This window comes from Anopheles aquasalis, chromosome 3 (assembly GCF_943734665.1).
Source record: "Anopheles aquasalis chromosome 3, idAnoAquaMG_Q_19, whole genome shotgun sequence".
Taxonomy (NCBI): Eukaryota; Metazoa; Arthropoda; class Insecta; order Diptera; family Culicidae; genus Anopheles; species Anopheles aquasalis.
Window position 1 is genome coordinate 5,035,001 of NC_064878.1, and position 7,915 is coordinate 5,042,915.

The 7,915-nt window shown below is 52.0% G+C and overlaps 1 protein-coding gene across 2 annotated transcripts in view; it reads right to left on the minus strand.

Annotated features, from left to right (window-relative positions):
* The window catches only part of LOC126575168 (ras association domain-containing protein 10-like), a 16,128-nt gene extending 14,716 nt beyond the window's left edge, over positions 1-1,412 (minus strand). Inside the window, exon 1 of one of the 2 annotated variants that reach the window (XM_050235731.1) lies at positions 15-1,412. The gene's annotated coding sequence lies outside the window, so the exon portion shown is untranslated. The other variant, XM_050235729.1, reaches the window with a different exon arrangement.
* Positions 1,413-7,915: the final 6,503 nt, after the last annotated feature.

Consider the following 7,915-nt stretch of genomic DNA (forward strand, 5'->3'; position numbering starts at 1 on the left):
GCACACTCACTCACCAGGTAATGAGGTTGATGATGATATCACACTTCACTTGCGTCGCGTCGCTTTCTCAAAGCAAAGCAATAGAGGACGAAGATGCTGTCACCTCTTCTCGAGCCGGTCCCTTTCCTTTTAGAACCGTTACGGTGCCCTTTCGATGGGGCAAGACCTTCGACACACTTTTGCGCGATGAGATCGGGGACACTGGGCAGCCCGTCACTGGCTTTTCCGGATCGCTTTTCCGGCGCCACTGAGCCAAGTGTGACCAAAAAGGTCCGTTTTCAATGGGCAATTACTTGGTGTGAAGCACGATCGTACGGATCTATTTATTTTCGGGCTGGAAACATCACTTTTCCGCGCCCCTTTTTCCCATCCGGTGTCGCTTCACTATCTCCACAATCGACCGGGTCAGAAATGGCGCCAGATAGCTGCGGCTGATTGCTTTTTCGTGTTTCAGTTTTCAGATCGCACACTGGCCACACACTTTTCCAGTGCTCTGTGCCTGTGAAAATGGCCACCCTATCCCGGTCGCATCAATGGACAGTTTTTTTTTTGTGGCGATTGTTTCGTGGGGCGCTCTGAGGCGACGACCGGATCGTCGTCTCCTAAATGACCGCTGATCCGCGCGACCTGTTCCTAATGCGGCCTTAGGTGGCACCCGTTTTCACACCGTTAAATTTGAATAATACTTCACAGAAAATGGACGGACGCACACGGACACGAACACAGGAACACTCGCATGCGGGCGTTAGAAGCACGGCAAAGATCGACGAAAGAAGGAGACGAAGAAGGCGAAGCAACAAATCCGCTCTCGAAGCACCAGCCTGCGGACACTTTTACAAAAAAACAACGCGCCGTTCGGTGGGGGGGGACCGCGTGGACCGCGAAAAAACAATAACAAGCAACTGAGCGAACAAGCGAACGAGCGAACGAGCAAACGATCGAGCAAACACACGGATCGGTTGGTTGATCTTTCCAACCCAGTACTTCACTCCACACTCCAACCAGCAGCACACTTTGTTAGAGCATTTCTTGAGGTTTTCTTGGCAGCCTGCCGGTTGCTGGTAACGCACACAAACACAGCCAAGCACACGGATTCGAGATCTTCGACTAGCTCCGACAGACACTCGCGATTGGCCACTTTTTGTGTTTTCTTTGGAAACGATCGATCGTTTCGTCTAACGTTCACGTTTGTGCCTTTTCAAATAATGTCTTTCCAGCAAAGAAGGAGATTCTTCTTGGGACGATGTTCCCTCTTTCTCGGCTAAGCGTTAGACAATAGAATGCGCGCCTGGGACAGGTGTTTAGCGGCCTGGCACACACAGCACAACGCCACTACAACTTCTGGGACTCCTTCTATGGCGCGCGCGCGCACATTTTTGTGTCCGTTTCAACTCACAGCTCAGGGACCGCGTTTGGTGTGGTGAGGGAATTCGGAAGAGCGCACGCAAAACCAAAAGGGAACGCACGGTTCGCGCGCAACAGCAACACTAAACCGGCCAACGGATCGAAAGACTTGAGCAAGCGACGAACCCCACGCGCGCTCGATCGCTCGCAGGTTCTCTCTTGGAGGGAACTCACGAGCAAAAGCGCACCGCAAAGCAAGATCGAATTATGTGATCTTCGTCACTCACGCTCTCTGAAAAGAGTGTCTCTCTCTCTCGATCTCTCTCCCCGTTTGTTGAGTGCAGCAACGCATTCGATAATTTATGCGCGCTGTATCTTAAATTCTTAAGAGCCGCGCGCTACCTTTACCTCGCGCTATCGCCACTAAACGATCGAGTTTTGAACCGGTGAGGTGAGGAGCTGGAAAGGGGGACAAAAAAACAGCATTAGACAGACTGCAGCATAACACCGGTCCGGAGGATCGGATGACATTAGGCCCCAAAAAGGGGTCTGCAGCGCAGCGGTCATTGCGTGAATGATTTGTGGAACCAACCGACCGATCGAGCGCGCGCTCGCTGGCACGGACGTTCTTCCTTTCGATTTTACTTCGCATTCCTTTTCCTTTTGCCTTTTTCGTGATGGTGCGTCACATAATTATGTCAAGGATAATCAACAAATTTATGATGCGCGCGCGCGCGCGCTCACCCAACTCTTCCGTTCTTTCCGTTAGGCCCTTTCTTTGGCGGCGTAAATGGTGCACCGAAAATGACCGCGAAAAAGGGAGTGAGCCGCAAGCAAGTGAAAGCATTGCTTCGCTAATTTCATCGAAACGGAATGGAACGGAACAAAAAAAAACACTCCGATCAATCAATCAATTGGGGTGTTTCTCTACCTCTCTCTCTCTCTGCCCCAGCGTGACGCTTCAAACGGAAATCAAATGATTCACACTAGCGCGGCCACGAAAATGGCCCCGAAAAACATGGCCAGAGTGTCAACCATCCGGCCGCCCGTCCCCGGGGGAATTGAGGTCCAGCATCTTAATCGAAGGAGAAGGTACGATGGAGAGCGCACGCCGGGGGGGGGGGGATGTGCATCGAAATTCCATTAGTGTCGCCGAATCAGGGTCGTCTGAAAGGGGGAGGGAGGGAGTAGGAGTTTTTTGGAAAGTACCAGGCGCCATGTCCCCATTCACCACAAGCAACAGAGATGGTGGTGAGTGGCGAAATCAAAATAAAACGCGACAAATCTAATTACGGCAGGGCTCATCTTCGATTAGGTCACGCTCTCGGTCGGCACCGGCCATTTCGAGGGCACTGCCGCAGTGTTCGGTGTACGCTTCAGTGGCGCTTTCAGGTCCGATCAAGTCCATCAGGTGACTTGCGCGGCCGTACCGTGCACACACTTATTATTGCGGCATCAACAAACAAAAACCACGTTCCAAACCGATCGGTACCAATATTTAGGCAGCGAGATCTCGGAACCAACCTTTCGCGCGATCAGCCTGATGACTTCTGTGCACCAACCACCTTAAGCGACGAACCCCAGTTCCCGAGAAGCTTAAACCACGCTAAAGGCCATACACAAATGAAATGGATCCCCCCCTTTCCGCGCTACACGCGTATGCCTCAATTGCCAGGCTCGTTACTTGCCAGCATCGATCGATCGAACGCCACGGCGAAAGAGCTTCCGAACGCGAAGGTCTTCTCCATATCGCGCGCGCCCCTCTCGAACCCAACCGACCATCAGGCAACAGGCATCAGGAGCGGGCCGCAGTAATGCACGTTATTATTGTTATTACCGCTGAGAGCGAAACCTTAAAATGTTAACATGTACCAGTCCACGGCATCAGTCCGTGCAGAGCCAGAAAGCAAGTTGCTGGTGCGCCTACTGTGATGCCTTTTGCGCAAACGACCATCATGACTGCCTGGCTGCCTGCCTGCTAGCCTCTAATAAGCCTACTGTGTGCTCGCTGCTCGCTGCTCCGGTTGAAATGAATGAATTACGCGGCCAACGACGACGACGACGACGACGGAGTGCACCCGATGCAGGAGCAACGGTTTGGCACCCGGTGCGCTGCCCCGGAGCTCAACACGATGCGGACGCGATGATTGAAAAGTGAAGCGAAAACCATCGGCCACACATACCAATGGTATCATCACCAGGCCATCAACAACTCCCGTGGAACACGTAGGGCGAGTGGATTGACTTTTCGCGCCCGCCATACTCTCTCTCTCCCGCCCGCCCGCCCGGGGGTACTGGAGCCCTTTAAGTCGCTCCATGGGCTGCCTTTAATATCTTAAGAAGAAAAGAGGCCCCGCGAGCAACTTCGTTACACTTCCCCTGGACCTTTATCCCGTTTCTAATGCGGCGTTTAGTGCGGGATTTTCGTGCTTCCAAACGAAAGTGCCCAACCGGACGGGACCACAGAGTGTTAAGAGTTTCTTCCACTTCGAAGCCGGTGATCTAGGGGATAGTAATGGCCGCTCGCGGTGACTAAGCGGTGCAACAGGATCTGGATGACCTGGAAGGTGCATTTCTTTCGTCATTTTTACCCCCAAGCAACAGTTTTTAAGACCGTAAACATGTCTACGACATGTTGGAATAGAACAGTGTAACCGGTCTGGCTTTTAAAGTTCCCGATAACCCAAAAATTCTATCCAACAGAATAAAATGAGAATTGAAAGCAAACGATGACGGTGACGGGAACATTAGAGCGACCGCTAGAGACCCTTTTGTGTACCCGCTTGTTCCGCACTATCACTCCGGATGGTCCGTTCCCCCTTTTCGAGGCCTCTCGTTACGCACATGTGTGTTTGACCATCGATGTTGACCTTTTTCCCTTTTTTTCGTTCCCCCTGAACCCCAAAACGATGTCTATTTGTCGTTCCCGACTGCACAAAAGGGATGCATTCTTCTCTCTCCCTTCTCTCTCTCTCTCTCTCTCCTTGCTTCCAATTCTGACCGTTTCCTGGCCGCATATGGTAGCTCGCTCGCTCGCATGGTCTCCCTTTTCTGCTTCCTCCACGATCGCTTGTTTTCCTGCTGTGCTGGCAGGTACTTCCGGTTCCCAGGCGTTCAACCCTTGAACTAGAACAGAGCCCAACGTTGCTTGACTCATCGCGTTCCCTTCTACCTTCAACATGGACCAACTTCAGCGACCAAGAATGAAATGCTGATCCGGAATCGGTGGACAAAGTTGCAACCAACCAACGAACGAACGACCATGACGATCACAAACATGGATTTCGACGCCCAGGCCATTCCCAAGCGCACTTCCATTACCGTGTCATCGTCGTGTCCTCCTTGTCGTCGTAAACGGAGCTGCTGGCTGGTAAGAATGTCCACAGCGCACACGACTTATCGAGCAAACTTATCAAGGCAGATAAAATAAAACGGTAATTTCCAGAGATTACCATTTTGTACCGACCAGGGCGACCGGGTGAGTCCGTTCACGGGGTCCATTAGCTTCTGGCTGGACAAGAATTTCCATCATCATCATCATCATCACCATCGCCATGATCGTCATTGTCGTCGTCGTTGCACTCGTGCCACAACGCTGGGCGACGACTTGTTCCCGGGGATTGAGAACAAAATAATTAGCAAGCCCATAATGTGCTGCCAATAGTTCTGGTTCTTCTCCGTTCTCCCCTCCGTGGCATTCTTCAGACCGGCCTGCCAGCCTGGTTGGCCCGCCCAGAGTGAGTTGATTGACTGGTTTCCCCTTGGTCACTCCGGGTTTTGCAAAGTCGCAAACGTGAATGCAAACACGAACGAAGAGCAGAAGCGAAGACGAAGCGGTGTGGTGCGTTATGACGAATCCCGCGCCACTCGCCACATTTACGTGTCAAAAGTGAGGCTTTTGGTTAATATCACAGCCCATCAAGCGACGACTAAGCCCCGGGATCGCCACACGCGCGAAAAAAAAAGTATAATACAGGGTTCGTCACTTATGCGCCTCAAGTCTTTTGATCGCCTCTTCCCGCCTTCCCGAAAGTGACCGAAAACGAATGAACGAACGCCGAACAAAAAAAAATAAAACAGGCGACCATAAAACAACCACCGGTGCCGGGGCGTACGGGTGCGCAGAGCAATTCTTACCTCCCCTTCTCTCCTCCCGCGAGCGGGGGAGACAAACGAAAGATTTCAATGGAACGGTCCTTGAGCTACACAACTCGCTTACACGCTGCGGTAAATTACAGTCCCCCCTCCCCCCTTCTTCACGTCCCGGCCACGCGAGAGGTGACGGACCTCTGTCAAACAAATCATGCGGATTACGGACGCGGACGATACTTTGCGTTTTGCGCGTCTTCGTCCAGCCAAAATCCAGACAAATTTGACAGACGATCAGAAACACAAAATTAAATTTTCGGAAAAAAAACATCTGCTCTGCGCTGCACTCGGCACCGGCGAAAGAGCTATATGATAGCACTCCTTTGCGCCGGTTGTGCCCTGTTGTTAACCTTTCCCGGTGGGGAGGGACTACGGTGGTCCAACTTTCACGCAACAGAGAGGACGCATCCCCTAACGGACCCGCGGTTGGCGCGGCGTTGCGACTACCAAAGCGAGCGCACTCACTGTCGTCGTCGCCGCAGTGCCATTGACTTCAGTGCCCAGTACCATAAATGTCCGGCTAGCTGGCTGGCTGGCTGGTCTCGTGCCAGTGCCATTGCTGGAGTTACTGGAAGTTGCTTCTCACTCGGCCCACCGGATTCCATGTAAGTGCGTAGCGCCTCCTTTAATTGAAAACAAAAAGAAGATCACTCCCCCCCGGGGGGGGTGGCATAAATGTCATCAGCAGGCCACTACATCGTCAATACTGATCATCGGCCACCTTGGCATTGATGAAAGTAACCCTCGCTCGCTCACTTGATTTAAATAATTGCTGGAATCCATTTGGCGCAAAAGTATGTCTCGGTAAAACGATGCTCGACCTGATCGCCGATTGATGAACCGGTCGGCAGGCCGAGTGACGACGAGACGAGTTTCCCAAAGCAGACCAGACCGTCGATCACGATCCGCTAACGATTGGCATCTGCATCTGCTGGAGGTATCGCTTACCGATACCGCTTAAAGTGGAGATCGTTTCACTTACCATAGGTTGCACCTTGCACACCTTGATCGTCCAAAGTTTGATCGATTAGATATCGCTGGTGCTGGTGGTGTAGCTGTAACTGACGAACGGCGACACGATTTCCCGGGATCAGTTTGATGATCTCGATGGCCCTGATTTGTAGCTCCCCCTTTTTTCGGGCGACCACTAGGCGCTTGGGGGCTGGTTACTTTTCAATTTCTCTCTCTCCCTCTTGCTCCTCTTCCTCTTCGATCTGCTGCATAACATCATCATTAGTCAACAACGATTATTAATTTAGAAATGGGTCCCCCCCTCCCTGCCTTCGAGAGTATTCATTAATGCGCTTCGTGGAGTTTGAAAGATCGAATTCGAGGCACACGAAACGCGTCGTAACAAAGCACGAGCACGAGCCCGGGGGTTAGTGGCAGCGCGTGTCAGGAAATGGAAACCCAAACCGTCTGATCGATCGCTCGGAGGCACCGTTTCCGATCGTTTAACAATACCACTCTAAACGGAAACGGTTATTTCCGATTGGTTCCCGCTATGCTCGCTGCACTATGCTATAGACAATCGCGATCGTCGATCACCTCCCCGATTTCGGTGGCCCGGTACACCGTTTCGATTCTTTCTCTCATTTGTTCGGAGCATAACCACCATCTCACCACCGGGGAAGAGGTGCCAACCGATGATGCCTTACCGTTGACGGGGACCACGACGCACCCAACGATGCCTCCGTCTCTGGCGTCGCGTCTTCTTCTGCTTCCACTCGATCGTCGGACGGTTGACTCGGTTGACGGTTTGGTGTGAACGGAATAATAATTTGTCGATGTTGCGGGGAGCGTCAAGAGCGTCGCACAAGATTCCCTCACCCTCCTCTAGGCGCATTCGCTCACTCACTCAATCCCAGTCCCGTAACCGTCGCTGATCAGATTGATCGATCGTTTTATGTTTCCACTGTTCACGCATCGATCGATCGATCGACGGCGACCAGGAGAAAACTTATGCGCAACGCGTGCGCCTCGGAAGAAAGAGAAAAAGAGAGAGAGAGAGAGAGAGAGAGAGAGAGAAAGGCCCGGTAAAGGCTATTATGTCAGCGGCTTTGGAATTGGAAAACAATGGACATTGCGATTCGAGGAAATAATACGAACGATTATGGCAATTTCAAATTAATCGAGGGCAGTCCGTGGACCCTGCTGCCGTTTGCTGCTGCTGCTGCTGCTGCTGGGCATCGCTCTTTAGCGCCTCCTGGTAGCCACCGAGACGGAGACGCGATAATCCAAAGCCACCGGGGAATGGTGTGTTACATCAAAAAGCAGTTTGAATTCCCCTTACGTCGTAAGCGAGATTAAGCGAACTGCAAAGAACTCGAACGAACGAATGAAAAGGGTTTTAATAATTCATTTTGGGACCCTTCTTGCTACTGGTTAGGTCGTTCTGGTCGTAAAAATATGAACGAGAGGT